Source organism: Mesoplodon densirostris, chromosome X, assembly GCF_025265405.1.
Source record: "Mesoplodon densirostris isolate mMesDen1 chromosome X, mMesDen1 primary haplotype, whole genome shotgun sequence".
In the NCBI taxonomy this organism is placed as follows: Eukaryota; Metazoa; Chordata; class Mammalia; order Artiodactyla; family Ziphiidae; genus Mesoplodon; species Mesoplodon densirostris.
The window spans coordinates 72,327,527-72,354,545 of NC_082681.1; the positions used below are offsets into that span (position 1 = coordinate 72,327,527).

The window sequence follows — 27,019 nt, forward strand, 5'->3', positions numbered from 1 at the left end:
GGCATACCTTTTGCCATCTTCCCATTTCCAGTTCACATGTGTCTTGAGATCTTAAGGGAATCTCTTGCAGGCAACATATATATGAGCGTTGTTTTTGTATCCATTCAGCCACTCTATGTCTTTTGATTGGAGCATATATTCCATTTATATCTAAAGTAATTATTGGGCTTCCCTGGTTGTACAGTGGTTAAGAACCCACCTGCCAATGCAGGGGACACGGGTTAGAGCCCTGGTACAAGAAGATCCTACGTGTGGTGGAGCAACTGGGCCTGTGCACCACAATTGCTGAGCCTGTGCTCTAGAGCTCGTGTGCCACAACTACTGAAGCCTGCATGCCTAGATCCTGTGCCCCCCAACAAGAGAAGCCACCGCAATGAGAAGCCCATGCACTGCAATGAAGAGTAGCCCCCATTTGCTGCAACTAGAGAAAACCCACACACAGCAATGAAGACCAAGCACAACCAAAATTAAAACAAACAAATAAATAAATAAATATTGATAGATAGAGTTCTTTTTGTTCCTTTCTTCTTCTTTTGCTCTCTTCCCTTGTGATTTGACAAATATCTTCAGCGGTATGTTTGGATTCATTTCTGTCTTTGGTGTTCTGTATCTATTATGGATTTTTGTTTTGTGGTTATCGTGGGTTTTATATATAGCAACCTATATATATGTATGTTATGTAAGTTGCTGATTTCTTAACTTTGAATGCATTTTTCCAACCATGAATTTTTACTTCTCCCCCATTTATTGTTTTTGACATCACATTTTACATCTTTTGGTTTGTGTATCCCCTTAACTACTTATCATGTATACAGTTGATTTTACAACTTTTGTCTTTTAACCTTCCTTCTAGCTTTATATGTCATTGATTTACTACCATTGCTGCATATTTGCCTTTACCAATGAGATTTTTCATTTTGTAATTTTCATATTTGTAGCTGAGGTCTTTCTTTTTCTGCTTAGAGAAATCCCTTTAACAGTTCTTTTAAATCTGGTTTTGTGCTCCTGAATTCTTTTTGTTTTTGCTTGCCTGTAGAACTTTTAATATCTCCTTCAAATCTGAATGTTAACCTTGTCAGGTTGAGTATTCTTCATGATAGGCTTCTCCCCTTCATCCCTTTAAATATATCATGGCCCACACCTCTACCTGCAGAGTTTCTGCCTAAAAGTCAATGATAGTATTATGGGGGTTTCATTGTATGTAACTTGTTACATTTCCCTTGCTGCTTTTAATATTCTCTTTTTTCTTTTTCTTTTTTTTTTCATTTTATTTACAGTGTGTCTTTGTGTAGTCATTTTTGGTTTGATCCTGCTTGCAAAGTCCCTGTGCTTCCTGGACCTGGATTTTTTTTTTTTTTCATTTCCCAGGTTAGTTAAGTTTTCAGCTATTATATCTTCAAATATGTTCTTTGCCACTTTCTCTTTCTCTTTTCATTCTGGGACCCCCATAATGAGAATGTTATTATGCTTGATGTTGTCTCAGAGGTCTCTTAAACTGTTCCCATTTTTAAAAATTCTGTGTTCTTTTTTTCTGTTTAGCTAAAACAATTTCCACTACTCTGTCTTCCACTTTGCTGATCTGTTCCTATGTATCATCTAATCTACTGTTGATTCATTCAAGTTTAATTTTTAGTTCATTTATTATATTCTTCATCTTTGTTTGGTTCTTCTTTATAATTTTTTAACTCTTTTTTTTTTTTTTTACTATTCTCACTGTGTTCATCCACTTTTTGTCCTGAGTTCTTTGAGCATCTTTATGATCACCACCATGAATGTTTTATTGGGTAGATTGCTTATCTCCAATTAAATTAGTTCTTCTTCTGGGGTTTTATCTTGTTACTTTATTTGGAACATATTGCTCTGTCACTTCATTTTGCGTAATTTGTTGTTTTTATTTCCATGTATTTGGTATACTTCTTATATTTCCCTATCTTAGAGAAGTGGCCTATGTAGGAGACATGCTATGGGGCGCAGCAGCACACTCCCTTCTTGTCACCAGAGCTGTATGCTCTCAGGGTGTCCCCTATATGGGCTATCTGGGTCTTTCTGCTGTGATAAGCTGATTACTATGGATGCTGGTAGGTGTAGCTGTCTCCTGGTCCAGTTGGTTGCCAGCCCCTGCCTTGTGTGGAGACTACTGGCTTCTGGTAGGTGTAGCTGTCTCCTGGTCCAGTTGGTTGCCAGCCCCTGCCTTGTGTGGAGACTACTGGCTTCTGGTGGGTAAGACATAATCCTTCCATGACTAGGTGCATGACCAGGGAAATCCTGGTCCTGGTGCCAGCCTACTGGTGAGTTGGGCTATGTCACAAGGTGCTTGGCTGCAGGGTTAGGATCCTGGAGCTCGTATCCACCTGCTGTTGAGCTGGCCCATGGCCAAGGGCATGTTGCTGAGGGGCTCAAAGTGTCCTGGAGCTGGTTTCAACATCCTCAAGGGAGGATATGGTGCCTTCGGCATCCTGACGCTGGTGCCTTCCCACTAATGGGTAAGGCTTGGTCCCAGGGATACTACCAGCTCCTTGTGTGCAGAGTTAGGACCTGGGGTCTCTGACTATGGTCTGGAGTCCCAGAGCTAGTGTCAACTCAATGATGGGTGGAGCTGGGACCAAGAGGGTCCTTGAGCTAGTTCTGGCAAAATGGAGACAACTGAATCCTGGCATATCTGCCTGCAGGGTGCAAGGGCTCCCAGAGTAGATGTCCACCCACATGTGGGAAGGGCTGGGGCCCAAATATCCCAGGGCTAATTCCCATCTCTTGGGGGTAAGGCTGGACCCCAGGACTAGTGCTGGCCCACTGGTGGGTGGAGCTCGGTCCTGGTTACTCTGGCTCTGGGGCCTTGATTTCACAGACCTGGTGTTGGCCTGTTGTGTGTTGGGCTGGATCTTGTGTTCTGTGGTGAACAAAACCAGGTCCTTGGAAGCTCAGGGGGTCCTAAATCAGCCAGCCTGCTAGAGGGAGGATCCCAAAATGGTGTTGCCAGCATCAGTGTCCTCATGGTAGGATGAGTTTCCAAAAATAGCTGCTGTCAGTGTCAATGTCCCTAGGGTGAGTCCCAATTGCCTCCTCTCTGGGAGGCTCTCCAAGATCAGCAAGTGGGTCTAACCCAAGTTTGTTTCAAATTGTTGCTTCTGCTCTAGGTCTCAGAGCTTGTGAGATTTTGTGTGTGCCCTTTAAGAGTACAGTCTCTATTTCCCAAAGCCCTTCAGCTCTCCTGAAACTAAGCCCCACTGGCCTTGAAAACCAAACAGTCTAGAGACTTGTCTTTCTAGTGCAGGATCTCTGGGCTGGGGAGCTCAATATGGGGCTCAGACCCTTCATTTCTGTGGAGAACCTCTGCAATTGTAATTATTCTCCTGTTTGTGGGTCACCTATCCAGGGGTATGGCTCTTGACTATACTGTGTCTCCACTTCTCCTACCCATCTTATTGTGGTTCTTTCTTTACATCTTTAGATGTAAAATATATTTTCTGCTAGTGTTCAGGTTGTTCTCATCAATAGTTGCTCTGTAAGTATTTGTAATTTTGGTGTGCCTGTGGAAGGAGTTGAGATCAGGGTCTTCCTACTCTGCCATCTTGGCCACTCCACCTGTGTATAACTTCTTGATAAAGCAAGGATAGTATTGTTCTCCTGTACATTTTTAAATGTGTAGACAATTCATCTATGTTCATCTATTTTCAATTTGCATTTTGTTTCTAGTAGGGGAAGGTGAAAATTTTGGACCTATTGCTGAGGAACAGGGGTGCAATTCATTCTGTTGTTTATCCTTTTGTGTAAATAAAGTTATTTTCTCATATGCTCCATAGAACAATATTTCCATTTGGACAGAAAATATAGGCTTTGATATTTTTTTCCAGAAGAATCATTTTGAAGATTAAGGGAAGGGAGCCATGTTTCATTAAGGCACTTAAGGGTACCATTTTTTTTTTAAGAAAGATCTTCCAGGTGACATAGATAAACTGATAGAGCATATAGATTATTCTAGGTAATTATTTGTTTACATTGTTTTGGAATCATCCATAAATTCAAGAGAGATTCTTTGAAGATCCTCTTTCCTATGCTGAATATCCAAAGCACCATCCTTGCATTTCACACATGACTGAAGAATCAAGCTACCATGTTCTGAAAATCCATCACGAAATTCTGAGGTCATAAAATAATATACAACTGGATCAAGGCAGCAATTTAAATTTGCAAGACACATGGAAATTATGTGGGAAAATAGAGTGCTCTTTATAAAGGAGCAGTTTGAAAAGATTTGTTGCTTCACCATCATAAAGAAAGGGAAGTTGAGGTGGTAGGGTGTGAAACACACAATGAATACCACTGCACACATCAGGACCATCCACAAAGCCATTTTTCTCTCTTTGGTGTTCTGAGTGGGAACTTGGAATTCCTGTAAAATTTTTCTTGTTCTCCATGTGCAATAAGTAATAATTACAACAGGTAAGACAAACCCTCCAATTTCAGCTACAGTTACCATGCCAACAGTAGACGCCATGCTAATATGTTGAAGCCCTAAATCAGCAAAGCAGGATTCAGTATTGTTGGCTAATCCAGAATTTCTCAGAATTGGAAGTAGGAAACAGGCAGTCCCCACGATGACTCAGATGGCAGCACTGAGGGCCACATCATACCTACGCTTCCAGTCTCTGGCCCTGAAAGGCTTGAGGAGAAAGAAGCACCTCTGAAGGCTGATTCATGTCAGGAAAAACATGCTGGCATACATGTTGAGATACTTTAGGTAGAAACACAGCAGGTAAAGGGCCCTCTAGAAAGGCCAGTGGTGGCGGATGTAATAGTAAATCTGGAGGGGTAAGGACAGCACATGACCAAAGTCAGCCACAGAGAGGTTGATCATGAAAATGATGGCTTTATTTTTCTTGCTGATGAAGCGGCACAAAACCCACAAGCCTGCACTGTTCACCAGTAGACCGGGGATAAATATGAAGATATAAGTGGTTGCATAGAGAGAGTACTGAAATGACATTTGAAGATCAGTGCACTTTGCTCTTGTACTGTTTGTGCTGTTACGTCCCATCTTGAGAATTTGTGTTCCTTCCTTAGGGAAAGCATCAGAATGATGATTTCTGCAGAAAATAGAGAAAAATAGTGTCAAGGGCATATCAGTCCATGTTTGGGTATACAAATATATTTGTATTCTACCAAAGAGGTATTCAAGTGTGAACTTTCATAAACTCAAAAGGTCTTTTCTATGTAAATTGAAAATATCTTGCCAATCTACAACTGGATAACAGTACTGTTGAAGATATTTTCAGAATCAAAAAGATCACTGTTTTGGCAATAACTTCAGTCAGGTTTTTCCCTTAGTAGTCAGAGGAAGTAATCAAACTTGCAGAGATAACCAAAAAGTAAGTCTTCCTGACAAATAGCTGCCAAACATACATTTCAAAATTCTTGTTTTACATTCAGTTTTACAATTATCTCTATCTGTATTTTCAAAATTTGAGAGCCGGTTTTCCCTATCCTCAATGCTGAGAGAGATAAAAATCTATTTTGAAAGACAACCTTATCAGGGATTAGATGACTGCTGAGGTTAGTCAATGAACATTTAGGAATGAAACATGGGATAAAGGTCTGGGGAAGGCCTGGCAGGTCACTAGGCCTTGAAAGATAGGGGCTTGGAAAAGATATTACAACTCATATAAACTTTGTCTCTTTCAGAATTTGGCTGAGAGAACAATTAGTTCTGCTTATATAACATGGAACTTTCAGAAGCTTCAGTAACTTTAAAGATCTGTATTTATTAACAGAATTACAGTAGTTTCAGACATTCACATTTATTGAGACTATCATTGCAACAATTGAAAGAAACTACCAGAATATGTGATGGACTAGAGGGTATCTGGTGGTAGATGCAGCAAAAGGTGCTGCCTCTACTTCAGCTCTAGCTCTCAGGGCAAGTTCAGTGAAAAAGTTATTAATGTGGATGGTTACATTTTTAACAATCATAATTGTTAGAAGTTCTCCCTTCTAGTGAGATAAAAATCCACATCCCTGACATTTCAACCTAGTTCAGCCTACCAAAGCCAAATAAAATAAAGTCTACTCCCTGTTACATATGAAACTCTTCAAATATCTAAAGATAGGAATTCTATCATCTCTCATATCTTCCCTCATCCAGGTTAAACATTCATTCCTAGTATGGCATCGTTCTTTTCCTTGGCTTTCTTTTGGATCAGAGCATTTTGCTTTTAGCCCAAAGTCACTACAACACAGCTTATTTTACTAATGAAAAGGACAGTTAAAAAACCCAAATGTATGATATATTAGGAAATATAACTTATGCATTTGATTGCAGAACAAAAACATAAATGGGATTTTAATACTCTTATAATTGTCATCACTTGCAAAAACATTTAGTTTACTTCACAATTATAGAATTAAAAGGAAAAAAACACAGACTTAACATAACTATTGAAAGCAATATAGACTCTAAAACAGTGCCTACTCAACCCTAAACACAACCAATTAAAAATGTAAAAATCAGAGGAGTGGAGTCAAGATGGCAGAAGATGAGGATGTGGAATTTGTCACTCCTCACAAATACATCTACAGAGAAAGGACCTCAGATGGCAGAGGAGTAAGATGTGGAGATCATCTTCCTCCCCAGAGATACATCAGAAATATATCTACATGTGGAACAACTCTTACAGAACACCTATTGAATGTTGGCAGAGAGCTCAGACTTCCCAAAAGGCAAGAAACTCCCCACGTACATGGGTAGGGCAAAAGAAAAAAAACGGAGACCAAAAGAATAGGTATGGGACCTTCACCTATGGGTGGGAGCTGTGAAGGAGGAAAAGTTTCCACACACTACGAAGCCCCTTCACTGGCAGAGATGGGGGATGGGCTGGGGGAAGCTTTGCAGCCATGGAGGAGAGGGAAGCAACAGGGGTGCAAAGGGCAAAGCAGAGAGATTCCCACACAAAGAATTGGTGTCAACCAGCACTCACCAACCTAAGAGGATTGTCTGCTCACCTGGCAGGGTGGTGGGTAGCTGGGAGCTGACGCTCGGGCTTCGGAAGTCATATCCCTGGGAGAGGACTGAGGTTGGCTGCATGAACACAGCCTGAAGGAGGCTAGTGCACCACAACTAGCCAGGAGGAAGTCCAGGAAAATCTCTGAAACGGCCTAAGAGGCAAGAGAACATATTTTGGGCTGCGTGTGGAGCCAGGGTTCAAAGCACGACCTAAATGAGCTCCAGAGATAGGCAGGAACTGCTATTATCAGCACGGACACCAGAGACGGGTGTGAAACACTAAGATTGCTGCTGCAGCCATCAAGAAGCTTGTGTGCAAGCACAGGTCACTATCCCCACACACACACCTCCACCCCAGGAGCCTGTGCAGCCTGCCATAGCCAGGGTCCTGTGATCCAGGGACAACTTTCCCGGGAGAACACATGGCACTCCTCAGGCTGCTGCAAAGTCATGCTGGTCTCTGCTTCCACATGCTCACTCCACATTCCAATTATAACTACTGTACCCTTCCCTCCCCAAGGCCTGAGTGAGCCAGAGCCCTCTCATCAGCTGTTACTTTAACCCCATCTTGTCTGGGTGGGGAGCAGACGCCCTCAGCTGACCTACACACAGAGGCAGGGCCAAATCCAAAGCTGAACCCCAGGAAATGTGCAAACAAAGAAGAGAAAGGGAAATTTCTCCATTCAGCCTGAGGAGAAGCAGATTAAATCTCCACAATCAACTTGATGTCCCCTGAATCTGAGGAAGACCTGAATAGACAATGAATCATCACAAAATTGAGGTGGTGGACTTTGAGAGCAACTATAGAATTGTGGTTTGCTTTCACAATTTAATTTCTTTCTGGTTTATGTTTATCTTAGTTTAGTATTTAAAGCTTATTATCATTGGTAGATTTCTTTATTGATTTAGTTGCTCTCTCTTTATATATATATATATATATATATATATATATATATATATATATATATATATATATATATATATATATATATTCCTTTTTCCCTTTTTGTGAGTGTGTATGTGTATGCTTCTTTGTGTGATTTTGTTTGTACACATTTGCTTTTCCCATTTGTCCTACGGTTCTGTCTGTCAGTGTTTTTGTTTTCTTTTTTAGTATAGTTTTCAGTGCTTGTTATCACTGGTGGATTCGTTTATTAGTTTGGTTTCTCTCTTCTTTCTTTCTTCTTTTTTATTACTTCTTAATTTTTTATTTTTAATAATATTTTTATTTCAATAACTTTATTTTATTTATTTTTCTTCCTTTCTTTTTATCTCCCTTTTCTCCTGAGCTGTGTGGCTGACAGGGTCTGGGTGTTCTGACCAGGTGTCAGGCCTGAGCCTCTGGGGTGGGAGACTTGAGTTCAGGATATTGGACCACCAGAGACTTCCCAACCCCATGTAATATCAAACAGCAAAAGCTATCCTATAGATCTCCATCTCAGTGTTAAGACTTAACTCTACTCAACGATCAGCAAGCTACAATGCTGAACAGCCCATACTAAACAACTAGTAACACAGGAACACAAGCCCACCCATTAGCAAAAAGGCTGCCTAAAATCATAAAATGTTCACAGACACACCAAAACACGCCCAGGATGCAGTTCTGCCCACCAAAAAGAAAAGACCCTGCCTCATACACCAGAGCACAGGCATCAGTCCCCACCACCAGGAAGCCTATACAAGCCACTAATCCAATCTTAGCCACTGAAGGCAAACACAAAAACATTGGGAACTAAGAACTTGCAGCCCGTGAAGAAGAGACGCCAAACACAGTAAGTTAAGCAAACTGAGAAGACAGAGAAACACAAAGTAGATGAAGGAGCAAGGTAAATACCCACCATACCAAACAAATGAAGAGGAAATAGGAAGTCTACCTGAAAAAGAATTCAGAGTAATGATAGTAAAGATGATTCAAAATCTTGAAAATAGAATGGAGAAAATACAAGAAACGTTTAACCAGGACCTAGAGGAACTAAAGAGTAAACAAACAATGAAGAATAACACAATAAATGAAATTTAAAATTCTCTAGAAGGAATCAGTAGCAAAATAACTGAGGCAGAAGAAAGGATAAGTGACCTGGAACATAAAAGAGTGGAAATAACTACTTCAGAGAAGAATAAAGAAAAAAGAATGTAAAGAATTGAGGATAGTCTCAGAGACCTCTGGGACAACATAAAACACACCAACACTCGAATTATAGGGGCCCCAGAAGAAGAAGAGAAAAAGAAAGGGACTGAAAAAAAAATATTTGAAGAGCATATAGTTGAAAACTCCCCTAATATGGGAAAGGAAATAGTTATTCCAGTCCAGGAAGCACAGAGAGTCCCATACAGGATAAATCCAAGGAGAAACATGACAAGACACACATTAATCAAATGATCAAAAATTAAATAAAATGAAAAATATTAAAAGCAGCAAGGGAAAACCAACAAATAACATACAAGGGAATCACCATGAGGTTAACAGCTGATCTTTCAGCACAAATTCTGCAAGCCAGAAGGCTGTGGTAGAACATATTTAATGTGATGAAAGGAGAAAAATACTACAACCAAGATTACTCTACCCAGCAAGGAACTCATTCATATTCGACAGTGAAATTAAATCTTTACAGAAAAACAAAAGCTAAGAGGATACAGCACCACGAAGCCACCTTAACAACAAAAGCTAAAGGAACTTCTCTAGGCAGGAAACACAAGAGAAGGAGAAGACCTACAATAAAAAAAACCCAACACAGTTAAGACAATGGGAATAGGAATGTACATATTGATAATTACCTTAAATGTAAATGGATTAACTGCTCCAACCAAAAGACATAGACTGGCTGAATGGATACAAAAACAAGACCCATATATATATATGTATGTATGCTGTCTACAAGAGACCCACTTCAGACCTAATGACACATACAGACTGAAAGTGAGAAGATGGAAAAAGATATTCTATTCAAACAGAAATTAAAAGAAAGCTGGAGTATCAATTCTCATATCAGAAAAAATCAACATTAAAATAAAGACTATTAGAAGAGACAAAGAGGACACGACATAATGATCAAGGGATCAATCCAAGAAGAAGATATATCAACTGTAAATACTTATGCACCCAACATAGGAGGACCTCAGTACATACAGCAAATGCTAAGAGTCATAACAGGAGAAATCGACAGTAACACAATCATACTAGGGGACTTTAACACCCCATTTTCACTAATGGACAGATCATCCAAAATGAAAATAAATAAAGAAACACAAGCTTTAAATGATACATTAAATAAGATGGACTTAATTGATATTTATAGGACATTCCATCCAAAAACAACAGAATACACTTTCTTCTCAAGTTCTCATGGGACACTCTCCAGGATAGATCATATCTTGGGTCACAAATCAAGCCTTGGTAAATTTAAGAGAATTGTAATTGTATCAAGTACCTTATCCAACTACAAAGCTATAAGACTAGATATCAATTACAGGGAAAATCTGTAAAAAATACAAACACATAGAGGTTAAACAATGCATGACTAAATAACCAGAGATCACTGAAGAAATCAAAGAGGAAATTTAAAAATACCTAGAAACAAATAACAATGAAAACACAATGAACCAAAACCTATGGGATGCAGCAAAAGGAATTTTAAGAGGGAAGATTATAGCAATACAATCCTACCTCAAGAAACAAGAAACACCTCAAATAAACAACCTAACATTACACTTAAAGCAATTAGAGAAAGAAGAACAAAGCAGAAGGAAAGAAATAATACAGATCAGATCAGAAATAAATGAAAAAGAAATGAATGAAATGATAGCAAAGATCAATAAAACTAAAAGCTGGATCTTTTAGAAGATAAACAAAATTGGTAACCATTAGCCAGACTCATGAAGAAAAAAAAAGGAGAAGACTCAAACCAATAAGTAGAAGTGAAAAAGGACAAGTACCAACTGACACAGCAGAAATACAAAGGATTGTGAGACATTACTACAAGCAACTATATGGCAATAAAATGGATAATGTGAAAGAAATTGACAATTTTTTAGAAAAGCACACCCATCAGAGACTGAACCAGGAAGCAAGAGAAAATATAAACAGGGCAATCAGAAGCCCTGAAATTGAGACTAAATTAATTTAGTGATTAAAAATCTTCCAACAAATGAAAGCCCAGGAACAGATGGCTTCACAGGTGAATTCTATCAATCATAGAGAGAAAAGCTAACACCTATGTTTCTCAACGTCTTCCAAAATATAGCAGAGGGAGGGACACTCCCAAACTCATTCTACGAGGCTGCTATCACCGTGATACCAATACCAGACAAAGATGTCACAAAGAAAGAAAACTACAGGCCAATATCACTGATGAACATAGATGCAAATATCCTCAACAAAATAATAACAAACAGAATCCAACAGCACATTAAAAGGATCATACAACATGGTCAAGTGGGGTTTACCCCAGGAATGGAAGGATTTTTCATCAGCCACAAACCAATCAATGGGATAAACCATATTAACAAATGGAAGGAGAAAAACCATATGATCATCTCAATAGATGCAGAAAAAGCTTTCAACAAAATTCAACACACATTTATGATAAAACCCCTCAGAAAGTAGGCATAGAGGGAACTTTCCTCAACATAATAAAGGTCATATATGACAAACACACAGCCAACATCGTTAACAATGGTGAAAAACTGAAATCATGTCCACTAAAGTCAGGAACAAGACAAAGTTGCCCACTCTCACCACAATTATTCAACATAGTTTTGGAAGTTTTAGCCAAAGCAATCAGAGAAGAAAAAGAAATAAAAGGAATCCAAATTGGAAGAGAAGAATTAAAGCACTCACTGTTTTCAGATGACATGATACTATAACTAGAGAGTCCTAAAGATGCTACCAGAAATCTAGTAGAGCTAATAAATGAATTTTGTAAAGTATCAGGATACAAAATTAATGCACAGAAATCTCTTGCATTCTTATACACTAATGATGATAAATCTGAAAGATAAATTAATTCAACACTCCCATTTATCATTGCAGCAAAAGAATAAAATACCTCAGAATAATCCTACCTAAGGAGGCAAAAGACATGTATGCTGAAAACTATAAGACAACGATGAAAGAAATTAAAGATGTTAAAAACAGATGGTGAGATATACCATGTTCTTGGATTGGAAGAATCAACATTGTGAAAATGACTATACTACCCAAAACAATCTACAGATTCAATGCAATCCCTATCGAACTACAAATGACAATTTTCACAGAATTAGAACAAAAAATTTACAATTTGTATGGAAAGACAATAGACCTCGAATATCTGAAACAATTTTGTGAAAGAAAAACGGAGCCTAAAGAATCAGGCTCACTGATTTCAGACTATACTACAAAGCTACGGTAATCAAGACAGTATGGTACTAGCACAAAACAGAAATATAGATCAATGGAACAGGATAGAAAGCCCAGAGATAAACCCATGTGCATATGGTCACCTTATTTTTGATAAAGGAGGCAAGAATATACAATGGAGAAAAGACATCCTCTTCAATAAGTGGTGCTGGGAAAACTGGACAGCTACATATAAAAGATTAAAATTAGAACACTCTCTAATAGCATACACAAATAAACTCAAAATGGATTAAAGACCTGAATGTAAGGCCAGACACTAAAAAATTCCTAGAATGAAAAATAGGCAGAACACTGACATAAATCACAGCATGATCCTTTTTGACCCACCTCCTAGAGAAATGGAAATAAAAACAGAAACAAACAAATGGGACCTAATGAAACTTAAAAGCTTTTGCATAGCAAAGAAAACCATAAACAAGACAAGAAGACATCTTTCAGAATGGGAGAAAATATTTGCAAATGATGCAACTGACAAAGGATTAATCTCCAAATATCCAAGCAGCTTATGCAACTCAATATAAATAAAAACAAACAACCCAATTTAAAAAGGTGCAGAAGACCTAAATAGACAGGCCTCCAAAGAAGATATACAGATTGCCAATAAACACATGAAAGGATGCTCAACATCATTAATCATTAGAGAAATGCAAGTCAAAACTACAATGAAGTATCACCTCACACTGGTCAGAATAACCATCATCAAAAAATCTACAAACTGTCAATTCTGGAGAGGGTGTGGAGAAAAGGGAACCTTCTTGCACTGTTGGTGGGAATGTAAATTGATACAGCCACTATGAAGAACAGTATGGATGTTCCTTAAAAACTACAAATAGAACTACCATACGACCCAGCAATCACTCCACTGGGCATATACCCTGAGAAAACCGTAATTCAAAAAGAATCATGTACCACAATGTTCATTGCAGCCCTATTTACAATAGCCAGGACATGAGAGCAATCTAAGTGTCTATTGACAGATGAATGGATAAAGAAGATGTGTCACTTATATACAGTGAAATATTCCTCAGCCATAAAGGGAAACGAAATTGAGTTATTTGTAGTGAAGTGGATGGACATAGAGTCTGTCATACACAGTGAAGGAAGTCAGAAAGTGAAAAATAAATACCATATCCTAACATATATATATATATATATATATATATATATATATGGAATCTAAAAAAAAAGAATAATGTTTATGAAGAACATAGGGGCAGGACAAGAATAAAGATGCAGATGTAGAGAATAGCCTTGAGGACAAGGGGAGGGGGAAGGATAAGCTGCAACGAAGTGTGAGAGTGACATGAATGTATATACACTACCAAATGTAAAATAGATAGCTACTGAGAAACAGCCACATAGCACAGGGAGATCAGCTTGGTGCTCTGTGTCCACCTAGAGGGGTGAGATAGTGAAGGTGGGAGAGAGATGCAGGTGGGAGGAGACATGGGTATATATGTACACATATAGCTGATTCACTTTGTTATACAGCAGAAACTAACACACCATTTTAAAACATTATATTCCAATAATGATGTTTAAAAAAAAGAGAAGAAAAAAAAGGAATACATCTACAAATCGAACAATTCTCTCAGATCCCCTGCTGAACGTTAGTGGAAGACTTCAGACACTTAAAGGACAAGAAAATCCCCTTGCAACCGGGTAGAATGAAAGAAAGAGTAGAAGCAAAAAGGAATCAAAAAAGGGACCAGCAATCCTGGTGGGAAGCTGAAGGTGTGGGGTGGCCCCTGCACTCCAAAAAACTCCACCATAGTGGGGAAATCAGCTGAGACAAAAAGGGATTTTGGGGATTAAAGGAGAACACATCAGATGGTCTGTGGAAGGCTGGACCAAGTAAAAACTGCACACATGATCTGTGCAGCAGTGTTGCACATTGCAGCCTGAGTCATGAGTCTCCTGTTTTGAAGAGGGGCAGGGTGCTGGAAAGTGGGGCTTGGAGCTCAGACCCAGGGAGGTGACGGCTGCTGACTGTGGAAAAACAGTCTGAAGGGACAGGAGTAAGAAGCTCCACAACTGGGAATGTTTGCGGAAAAATCCCGGAACACCATAAAACAAGGTGTTATTGTTGAGTGGTGCACTAGTGGTGGTGCCACCATTACAACTCCTTTCCACACCCACTGGCTTCTTCAACCTCTGAAGGCACTGGGAAGGACACTCATCTGAGCAGGCTTGCCTACCCCTTAAGCCAAAGCCTCCACCACACGCATAGGCTCCAGGGTCCTGAGTGCTTCCCATCCCAAAGCCTCCTTGAGAATCAGCCCTGAGTTCCACTGCCTAAGATGGGAATCTGACAATGCTGGCAGGGTTATCAGTCTCTGCTAAAGTCCCACTCATTCTAAAGTGTGCAGCTAATTGAGCAGATCTGGGGAGAGGACCACTGTTGGTTGTGAGGATACAACAGAGGGAATAGAAGTGAAGGGCTCTGGAGCTGGGAATGACCTTAGAGGAAGCAAGGTCTGCCTAGGGAATGAGGCACTATTGTTGAGTGGTGTGCAAATGGTGGGGCCATCACCACGCCCACATGCCAGCTCCTGCCTCTGCAGCACTGGGAGTGACTCCCACCAGAGTGAGCATGCCCCAGGCTGTTGAAACTGCCTGCCTGTCTCTGCCCCCACAGGCAATTCCCATACACCCCCAACTGTGGCTGTATTACCCCTCCCCAGCCTGAGGGAGTAAGTGTGCCCCAATCAGCCACTGCTTTTGCTCCATCCCGGGCAGGCAACAGAGGTCTGAGGATGGCACACATGCAGAGGTGGGGCCAAAACCAAAGATGAGCCCAAGGGGCAATGACACTAAAGAAGAGGAATGGAAATCTTCTAGTCCAGCTGCACAAGCTGCAGATTAAATCCCCATGATCAGCTTGGTAAATCCTACATCTGTGGAATATCTGAATAGACAATAAGTGTTCCCACAAGTGAGACTGGGCTAACCTTAGGATCAATGGACTTTGGGGACAAGTACATGTGTGAGTTGGCCCAGGTCAGTGTCTGAGCTGGTCTCACGGTGCCCACAGCAGGTCCAGAGACCTACCTAGAGGTATTGGAGGACCTCTTGGGGAAGCGTGTATTGGCTGTGGCTCACTGTGGGAGCAAGGACACTTACAGAGGAAGCCCCAGAAAAATATTCTTATTATTATTCTTTTTGTTTGTTTCATTTTGTTCAGTTGATGGTGTTGTTGTTTCTATTATTTATTATTTTTTAATATATATTTCTAACGTTTCTATTTTTACTTTATTTTTTGCTGTTTTGTGTTTTTTCTTCTTTTTGTTCTTTATTTTTTATTTAATTTATTTTTTTTCTTTTTTTGATTGTTTCTATGTGTTTCTTATGTTTGCTTTCTTTGTTTGCTTTCTTTTTGTTGTTGTTGTTACTTTAGTCCTATTTGATAGTCCTCATTTTTTAATTATTTGTTTGTTCTCTCTTTTTTTTCTTTTCTGTCTGCTGCTTTGTTTCTGTTACTTGGGTTTTTTGTTATTTGTCTTGGATTTGGTGTGGCTGTTTTCTTTCTTCTTTTTTTTCTTTGTGTGTGTATTGTTGCTATTTGTTTTGTTTTGCTATTCATCTTGCATTTTGTTTGTCTGTTTTATTTTCCTTTTTTTTAAATTTCCTTTTCTTTCTTTTTTCCCTGGCCATACAGCATAGCTTGCAGGATATCACTTCCCCAGCCAAGGGTTGGGCCTGGGCCTCCAGGACGGGAGTGCCAAGTCCAGGATCCTGGACCACCAGAGAATTCCCAGGCAGAGGGAATATTAATCAGCATGTTCTCTCCCAGAGGTCTCCATCTTGACACCAAGACCCAGCTCCATACAACTACCTGCAGGCTCCACTGTTGCACAGGTCACATCAAACAACTAGCAAGACAGGGACACAGATCCACGCATCAGCAGACAGGTTGCCTAATGTCACACTAAGCTCATAGACACCTCAAAACACATCACCTGATGCAGCCCTACCCCTCAGAGGGAAAAGACTCAGCTCCACCCACCAGTGTGTAAGCACCAGGCACTCCCACCAAGAAGACTACACAAGAATTTGAACCAAACTCAGAAACCAAGGGGCAGACAATGGAAGCAAGAGGAAATATAACCCTGCAGCCTGTGGAAAGGAGACCATAAACACAGTAAGTCAGACAAAATGAGATGACAGAAAAATACGTTGCAGAAGAAGGAGAAAGGTAGAAACCCACAAGACCAAATAAAAGAAGAGAAAATAGGAAACCTACCTGAGAAGGAATACAGAGTAATGAGAGTAAAGATGATCCAAGATCTCGGAAACAGAATGGAGGCACAGGTCGAGAGGATATAAGAAATGTTTAACAAGGACCTAGAAGAACTAAAGAATAAATAATCATGATGAGCAACACAATAACGGAAATGAAAAAATCACTAGAAGGAATTAATAGCAGAATAACTGAGGCAGAAGAATGGATAAGTGAGCTGAAAGATAAAAAGATGTTAATAACTGCTATGGAGCAGACTAAAGAATAAAAGAAGGAAAAGAAATGAGGACAGTCTCAGAGATCTCTTGGTCAACATTAAATGCAGCAACATTCAAAGTATAAGTCTCCCACAAGAAGAAGAGAAAGGAAAAGAGCCTGAGAAAATATTTGAAGAGATGATAGTCAAAAAATTCCCTAACATGGGAAAGGAAATAGCCACCTAAGTCCAGGAAGAGCCAAGAGTCCCATACTGGATAAAACCACGGACAAACAGGTCAGGAAACTTATTAGTCAAACTAACGAATTTTTGTTAGTCAAACTAACAAAAATTAAATACAAAGAAAAAATATTAAAAGTAGCAAGGAGAAAGCAACAAATGACATACAAGGAAAACCCCAAAAGGTTATCAGCTGATTTTTCAGCAGAAACTTTGCAGGCCAGAAAGGAGTGGCAGGACAGATTTAAAGTGATGAAAGGAAAAAAACTTACAACCAAGATTACTCTACACAACAAAGATCTCATTCAGATTCGATGGAGAAATCAAAAGCTTTATAAACAAGCAAAAGCTAAGAGAATTCAGCACCACCAAACCAGCTTTAGAAAAAATGCTAAAGGAACTTCTCTAGGCAGGAAACACAAGAGAAGAAAATGACCTACTAAAACAAACCCAAAACAATTAAGAAAATGGTAATAGGAACATACATACAGATAATTAACATAAATGTGAATGGATTAACAGTTCCAATTAAAAGTCACAGACTGTCTGAATGTATACCAAAACAAGATCTGTATATATGCTGTCTACAACAGACCCACTTCAGACCTAGGGAAACATACAGACTGAAAGTAAGGGATTGGAACAAGATATTCCATGCAAATGGGAATCAAAAGAAAGGTGGAATAGCAATACTCATATCAGGCAAAATAGACTTTAAAATAAAGACTGTTACAAGAGACAAGGAAGGACACTACGTAATGATCAAGGGATCAATCCAAGAAGAAGACATAACTATTGTAAATATATATATATATATATATATATATATATATATATATATATATATATATATATATATATATATATATACACCCAACATAGGAGTACGTCAATATATAAGGCAAATTCTAACAGCCATAAAAGAGAAAATCAACAGTAACACAATAATAGCCTGGGGTATTAACACCCCATTTACGCCAATGGATAGATCATCCAGACAGAAAATTAATAAGGAAACACAAACTTTAAATGATACATTAGACCAGATAAACTTAACTGATACTTATAGGACATTCCATTTGAAGGGGGCAGAATACATACTCTTCTCAAGTGCACATGGAACATTCTCCTGGATAGGTCGCATCTTGGGTCACACATCAAGTCTCAGTAAATTTAAGAAATTTGAAATGATATCAAGTATCTTTTCCAACCACAATGCTATGAGATTAGAAATCAATTACAGGAAAAAAACTGTAAAAAACAGAAGCACATGGAAGCTAAACAATATCCTAATAAATAACCAAGATATCACTGAGGAAATAGAAAAATACCTAGAAAAAAATGACAACAAAACCACGATGATCCAAAATCTAAGAGATGCAACAAAAGCAGTTCTAAGAGGGAAGTTTATAGCAATGCAATCCTACCTCAACGAACAAGAAAATCTCAAATAAACAACCTAACTTTAAACCTAAAGCAACTAAAGAAAAAAAATAGTAGAAGGAAAGAAATCATAAAGACCAGAGCAGAAATAAATGAAATAAGAACAGAGAAAACAATACCAAAGATCAATAAAACTAAAACCTGGTCCTTTGAGAAGATAAACAAACTTGATAAACTTTTAGCCATATTCATCAAGGAAAAAAGGGAGAGGACTCAAATCAGTAAAATTAGAAATGAAAAAGGAGAAGTTACAACTGACACTTCAGAAATACAAAGGACCAAAAGAGACTACTACAAGCAAATATATGCCAATAAAATAGATAACCTGGAAGAAGCAGACAAATTCTTAGAAAAGTACAACCTTCCTAGAATGAACCAGAAAGAAATAGAAAACATGAAGAGACCAGGCACAAGCACTGAAAATGAAACTGTGATGAAAAATCTTCCAGTAAGCAAAAGTCCAGGACCAGATGGCTTCACAGGAGAATTCTATCAAACAGTTAGAGAAGAGCTAACACCTATCCTTCTGATGATCTTCAAAAAATTTGCAGAATGAGGACTATGTCCTGACTCATTTTACGAGTCCACCATCACCCTGATACCAAAACCAGACAAAGATATCACAAAAAAATAAAATTACCGGACAATATCACTGATGAACATACATGCAAAAGTCCTCAACAAAATACTAACAAACCAGATCCAACAACACAATAAAAGGATCATACCCCATGATCAGGTGGGATTTATCCCAGGGATGCAAGGATTCTTCAACATACTCAAATCAATCAATGAGATACACCATTGTAACAAATGGAGGAGTAAAAATCATATGATTATCTCAATAGATACAGAAAATGAGCATAGATGGAACCTACCTCAACATAATAAAGGCCATATATGACAAACCCACAGCAAACATTATTCCCGATGGTGAAAAACTGAAAGCATTTCCTCTAGGGTCAGGAACAAGACAAGGGTGTCCACTCTCACCACTGTTGTTCAATATAGTTTTGGAAGTCTTAACAATAGCAATCAGAGAAGAAAAGAAATAAAAGGAATCCAGATTGGAAAAGAAGAAGTAAAACTATCACTGTTTGCAGATCACATGATACTATACATAAGACATCCTAAAGATGCCATCAGAAAACTGCTAGAGCTAATCAATGAATTTAGTAAAGTCACAGGATACAAAATTAAGGCACAGATATCTCTTGCATTCCTATACACTAATGATGAAAAATATGAAAGAGAAGTTAAGGAAACACTCCAATTTACCACTGCAACAGAAAGAATAAAATACCTAGGAATAAATGTACCTAAGGAGACAAAAGACCTGTATGCAGAAAACTATAAGGCACCAATGAAAGAAGTTAAAGATGATGAAAACAGTTGGAGAGATATACCATGTTCTTGGATTGGAAGAATCAATATTGTGAAAATGACTATACTACCCAAAGCAATCTACAGATTCCATGCAATCCCTATCAAACTACCAATGTAATTTTTCACAGAACTACAACGAAAAATTTCACAATTTGTATTGAAACGCAAAAGACCCTGAATAGCCAAAGCAATCTTGAGAAAGAAAAATGGAGCTGGAGGAATCAGGCTCCCTGACTTCAGACGATACTGCAAAGCTACAGAAATCAAGACAGTAAGGTCCTGGCACAAAAATAAAAATATAGATCAATGGAACAGGATGGAAAGCCCAGAGGTAAACACACACATCTATGGTCACCTAATATGACAAATGAGGCAACAACATACAATGGAGAAGACATCCTCTTCAATAAGTGGTGCTAGGAAAACTGGACAGCTCCCTGTAAAAGAATGAAATTAGAATAATCGCTAAGAGTATACACAAAAGGAAACTCAAAATGGATTAAAGACCTAAATGTAAGGCCAGACACTATAAAACTCTTTGAGGAAATCATAGGCAGAACACTGACACAAATCACAGCAAAATCTTTTCTGACCCAGTTCCTAGAGTAATGAAAATAAATACAAAAATAAACAAATGGGACCTAAATAAACTTAATTGCCTTTGTACAACAAAGGAAACCTTAAACAAGATGAAAATGCAGCCATTAGAATGGGAGAAAATATTAGCAAGTGAAACAAGGGACAAATGATTACTTTCCAAAATATATAAACAGCTCATGAAACTCAATATCAAAGAAACAGACAAACCAGTCAAAAAATGGGTGGAAGACCTAAATAGACATTTCTCCAAAGCACACATACAGATGGCCAAAAAGCACATGAAAAGATGCTCAATATCACTAATTACTAGAGAAATGCAAATCAAAACTACAATGAGGTATCCCCTCACAGCAGTCAGAATAGCTATCATCAAAAAATCTACAAACAATAAATGCTGGAGAGGGTGTTGAGAAAAGGGAACCCTCTTGCACTGTTGGTGGGAATATAAGTTGATATAACCACTACTGAGAACAGTATGGAGGTTCCTTAAAAAACTAAAAATAGAACTACCACATGACCTAGCACTCCCACTACTGGACATATACCCAGGGAGAACCATAATTCAAAAAGACATATGCAATAAAAAAAAAAAAAGACACATGCACCAGAATGTTCATTGCAGCACTATTTACAATAGTGAGGACATGGAAGCAACTTAAATGTTCGTTAACAGAGGAATGGATAAAGAATTTATGGTATATATACACAATGGAATATTACTCAGCTGTAAAAGGGAATGAAATTGGGTTTTTTGTAGAGACGTGGATGGACCTAGAGACTGTCATACAGGGTGAAGTAATTCAGAAAGAGAAAAAGAAATATCGTATGTTAACACTTATATGTGGAATCTAGAAAAATGGTATAATGATCTCATTTGAAAAGCAGAAATAAAGACACAGATGTGGAGAACAAATGTATGGATATGCAGGGCAAAGGGAGGTGGGTGGGAGGAATTGGGAGATTGTGATTGACACATATACACTCTTGATACTATGTATAAAATCGATAACTAATGAGAACCTACTGTATAACACAAGGAACTCTACTTAATGCTCTTAGTGACCTACATGGGAAGCAAATCCAAAAAAGAGAGGATATATGTATACATATAGCCGATTCAGTTTGCTGTACAGTAGAAACTAATACAACATTGTAAAGCAACTATACTCCAATAAAAATTAAATTACAAGATATAAAAATCACTCCACACACACACAGCTCTTACAGTACCAAAGCAACCTATTTGATGCCTTTGTGCTGACTACATGGGGTTCTCAGATGGTTTTCTAACTGAGAGATCATTGCAATCAAGCAGTTCATTCCAGTAAACAATTACTTTAAATGCATTTTTCCCCCGAGTTGACTGTTTTGCTTAATTGTCCAGTTAGTCTAACTAACTGTAGATAGGGCCAACACTATCTTTTCTGTGGTTTGTTTGTTTATCCCTGAACTAACTAAAATAATTGACCTTTTGTTCTTTATACTGTCTAAATAAAAAAATATATAAATTGGAACCCAAACTTTTCTTGAAATGAAACTTAGGGAACAGTTAATATACATGAAATATTCCCTGATCACCTTTGGTTTTGTTATAATAATAGTTAACAATCGCTGAAGGCCTACTTTGGGCAAGGTGCTATACTTTATATACATTCTCTTTTCACAGTAATCCTCTGCAACGAGGAGGCCCCAAGAAAGGCAAGGCTCACTTTCTCCAAGAAAGCTTTTCCTGACCTCTTGCTACCATGGATCACTAATACAACCTCAGAGTATCCCTAGTTCTGATAATTTTCTTTAGTGCACTTAACACACTAGCATGCTGCTATTATTGGCCTTTCCATGCAGTTCCTTTTGTTCCCCTGAATAGACTGCAATCTTCTACATACATATCAAAAATGCATTCTCTTACTTCTTCCTTTCTTCCATAGTAAAGTGTCTAGTAATTATCTTGTACATATTAGAGATCCACTAAGTATTTTTTTGAGTGAATGACTGAATGCATGATGAATGGATGAATCAGGGGAAAAAAGTCCTACTGAGAGGCTAGGAATGAGTGTCTGGGGAATCTGAATTTAGCTGTGATGTTTGACTTGACCACCAGGTGTCATAACTATACCAACATTCAAACATCTTGATATTTTTAACACATAATTTATTTAAAAATTTCATCAATGGAAAAATCATAATAAAGGATAGAAGTATCAATAACATCCTGTGTAACACCAGAAGAAGAATATTTTAAAGGGTATTTTAAAGAGTTTGAATTTATTTTATTTTATTTTTTTAGTCATCATACTTCCTCATAGAGTTCTCTGAATATAACTTGGCTTCTAAATTCATTGCAGATTCCTAGAATATTAGAGCTGTTTAAGGTCATTAGGATCTTCTGATCCTGTCACATTTTATAGATGAGAAAACAAAGCCCCAGACAGAGAGGTTAAATTTTCCAAATACAAAAATAAAATTAGCAGCAAAGGCTGAACCAGCATATCTTACCTCCCTCTACAGAACAATTTTTACTTTTCCAGGAACTTTTAAGAGGAAAGCCATATTTTTGTGATTAATAATAATACAAATTTTCAGAAGTAAATCAGTGCCAGATTTTAGAACACTAACTTGACAGTGAACTGTTACAACAAGACAAATTGGTTCTTTCCAAATATTCCAGGACAAATGTAATGTTTTTTAAAAGCAGAATGAGTACTTCCAAGCCCTGAATGATAAGACTGTGTAAAAAGTCTACTTAAAAGGCTTGGTTTGTTTTGAAACCTTTATTATTTTTTCACACAAGGAATAGAGTTTTACATTAGAACATAGATATAGGCAAAAACAAACCAAAATATATACATATCTATGACCAATATTTCCATTGCAAACATTTTGGTGTATAAACATTTATATTTTTTCTGTGCCTATTGATCTATAAGTGGATACATGTATAGATATTTTTACCAAATTTGACTCATATGCATATATCATTTTATAATCATAGTTTGAGTTTGTATTCAATCATAATTATGAATGTAATATCTTGTCAATAAATAGACATCTAAATAGCCATTTTAATGGATACTTAGAATTCTTTCAGATTTATGTGTCATAATTTATTTAGTGGACACTGAGGTAGATTCCCATTTTTTTACTATTAGAAACAATGCCTGATAAACATTCTTGTACCCTCATCTTTGTACGTTTGAGCAACTATTTCTTTTGAATAAATTCTTAAAAGTGGAATTGCTAGGCTTTTAATGTGTAATGCCAAATCATTCTCCACAAAGGCATCCTATATGAAATTCCAAAGCTAATGCTCTTTCCCATAACATCACAATATCAAATCTGTTAGTTTTTAAAATATATCAAATTCTTTTTAGCTTGAGGAAGAAGTATGGTATACAAGATTCTGACTCATTCTTTAAGGCCTAGCTCAAAGCAACTACCTCTACCTAGTCACAAATCAACCCAGACAGGATTTTATTATTCCCACCCTAACACAGTTGTTCTCAAACTTGGCCATGCCTCAGAATCATCTGAAGGGCTGTACCACCCACAAAGTTTCTGATTCAGTAGATCTGGGGTAGGGCCCAAGAAGTTAAATTTCTAATAAGTTCCCATGTGATCCATGGACCACACATTGAAATCCACTGCCCTAAGACACTATTTATATGAACAAAGATTGTGTTTTGTCCAAGAAACAAGTATGTTGTCGCCTCACAAATATTGTGAACCATTTAGTTAATGCTATAGACAATATTTAAATGTTTATGTAACCTCCAAATTCATATGTTGAAGCCTAATCCTGTGCTGGTACTTGGAGGTGGGGCCTTTGGGAGGTGATTAGGTTATTAGGGGATTAGTGCCCTTATAAAAGAGACCCCAGAGAACTCCCTTGTCCTTTTCACCAGTGAGAAGATGGCCATCTATGAGCCAGGAAGTGGGCTCTCACTAGACACAAAAACTGATGACACCTTGATCATGGAAGTCTTGGCCTCCAGAACAGTGAGAAATAAATGTTTAAGCCACCCAGTCTATGGGAGTTTGTTATAGCAGCCCAAACAGAGTAAGCCGATTAATCATATATTTTTTTCTGCTTTGGATGAGGAAATTAACAGACAAGTTCAAGACCTAATTTTCTATTTATCTACATTCTATTATTTCTCCTGTCTTGACCACATAGAAGAGAAGTGATAATAAAACAAAACAAAAATAATGAGGAAAATATTGCATTGTGTTTATTTTTTAGAAAACAATCAGGATTCTTATGTTTTAAAAAAATAGTCTGCAGTTCTCCTAATGCTATAATGAAAAGCTGAGCTTGAAAAAGCTTTATTTTCCCCACCACAATGGATCTTTGAGAAAGGCCTAATAAACATTCCCGAAGCATTCAAGTCCAACTGTTTCAATATAAAAAAAACATTATTAATTTTCAGAATAACTACTGTTTTATGGATGACATGAACATTTTTTCCAAAAATCCAAAACTACTAAAAGACAAAGCATGTATTACAGAAAAGTAAACTATGTGATCCTAGACGTCCTACTTTCAGTGTCAGAAACGTGAAAACAATAAATTCAACCAAAGCAAAAAATGCATTTGTCTTAAGACTTTTCATTAACTTTCCATATCTAGCTGGTAAGCACTTTGTCATGACTGATTTTCATTTTAAAGGGACATTTCTGATGTTGTTTTTCCTTCCGAAATTGGAGAGACTTATAAACTTTATCCCAATTTAAAATTATTTTTAAGAATTTAGAATTCTTTTTTCACCTGATCCTAATATGTTTTAAATTCAGTTTTCTGGATATTTTTTTCCTTAACAGTCAGTACAGTGTTCCAAACTACGCTTTGGATTCAGACAAACCTGAGTTTGAATCCAAATTTCTCTGCTTGTGAGTTGCATTTCCTAACTTATCTGATACACAGTTTTGTCCACTGTACAAAGTATCTAATACTTGTGTGCATTCAAAGAGATAAGATAATATATGCAATGCATGTATCTGGTACATAGTAGTATCACAGTAAGTGTTATTGTAATGTTCTTTGTGTGTGTTTTCTGAGCCACAAAAAAGGTAAAAATATAAATACATTTCAAAGCCCAATTCAAGTTCCAAATACTCCAGAAAGCTACCCCTTCCTTCTCTAGAGTCCTTGTTGACTTCAACTTTCTTGGGATTTCTGAGGTATGTAGCAAATTATACTACATGGCATCAGTATTTAATAACAATCACATTTACTGAGCGTTTACTATGTGCTAGGTACTTTACATATATTATATTATTTAATCCTCATGACAATCCTATAAGAAAGAGAGATACTGTCATTATGCCCATTTGACCATTAAGAAATGGTAAAACTTTTAACTTATGCATTATTATCTCCTATTAGTACTGTATTCGTTATTGTATCTAGGGTGTGGTCTATGAGTACAAATCCCCTCACAAACATCTTCCTTTATCTTCACTGAAACAAAGACTATGCCAATAGTGGTCAGAGAATCTTACTCTGGAAATTCTACTGCAAGCATCCATGGCTGGGTCACTGGCCTGCTCAGGATTCCCTCAGTTTCCCTTCATAGTCCTATAGTTAGTCTATATTCTGTAGGGATTCTACCCTTAAAATTGCTTTATGAGTAGCAAGCTCCAATTAGTTCTTTTAAAGCTTTTAGCTCTTCCTGAAATACTAGCTCTGCAAATGGCTTTTAGATAAATGGTAATCCTTCTAGACTGGAGACCACATCCTCTTTTCTTCAACTACAGGACCATGAATGTTTTCCACCTCTGCCTGTCAGTGCTTGTTAGAGACAGCTGCTGGTTTTAGTTAACAAAAGGTTTGGATACAGAATAATCTCACTACTATTGTGCTCCTTTGGCTTTGTCTGAATTTCATGTTTCTTACTGAGGACTGAGCCAGCAGAGACGGTTGCAGAGAACTCACTTTTCAGAAAGGTTAGCAACAAAAAGTTACTTGCTTCTGCATGGCCCAACTCAATGGCCTCAATAATGGGGGATTCGACCCACAGAACATTTTTTTAAATAATTTGAATCTTCACATTCATGATCTCATTTGGTGAAGCACAGGCACAAAGTGGTAAAGTAACTTCCCTGAGGATAAAAAAACCCATAGTTAGACTTTGAAATGTAGGTAGAAATCAGCCTTTCACTTTAATAATCTTTCTACTTGACGTGGCTGCTTTCCTGATGAGAAAAGAAAGTTTATGTGGACATCCCCAAAGGAGGGTGCACTGATGGTAGGGAAAGGTATGGAGAAGTTGAGTTGTGGTTCAGTGGGAAAGGGAGAAGGGCATCCATAGGAATTTTTTATTACACTAATTTAACCTTTCCTATTCTCCTCCACCTATAACAGTCATTCTTTGAAGTACACACAGGACTTGGTGCCCTTCTATTGGTTAGCTCACTTCATATAATTTCAAGTACAAAACAATCCTTATCTTGGCCTTAGAATACAACTTTCTCTCTAAATATATTAAATATTATTTAATTGATGTAATATTTTACATGGTT

At 37.7% G+C, this 27,019-nt stretch overlaps 1 pseudogene; it reads right to left on the reverse strand.

Moving 5' to 3' along the window:
* Positions 1-3,975: 3,975 nt before the first annotated feature.
* On the reverse strand, positions 3,976-5,035 carry LOC132481631 (putative P2Y purinoceptor 10; annotated as a pseudogene).
* Between the last annotated feature and the right edge of the window lie 21,984 nt (positions 5,036-27,019).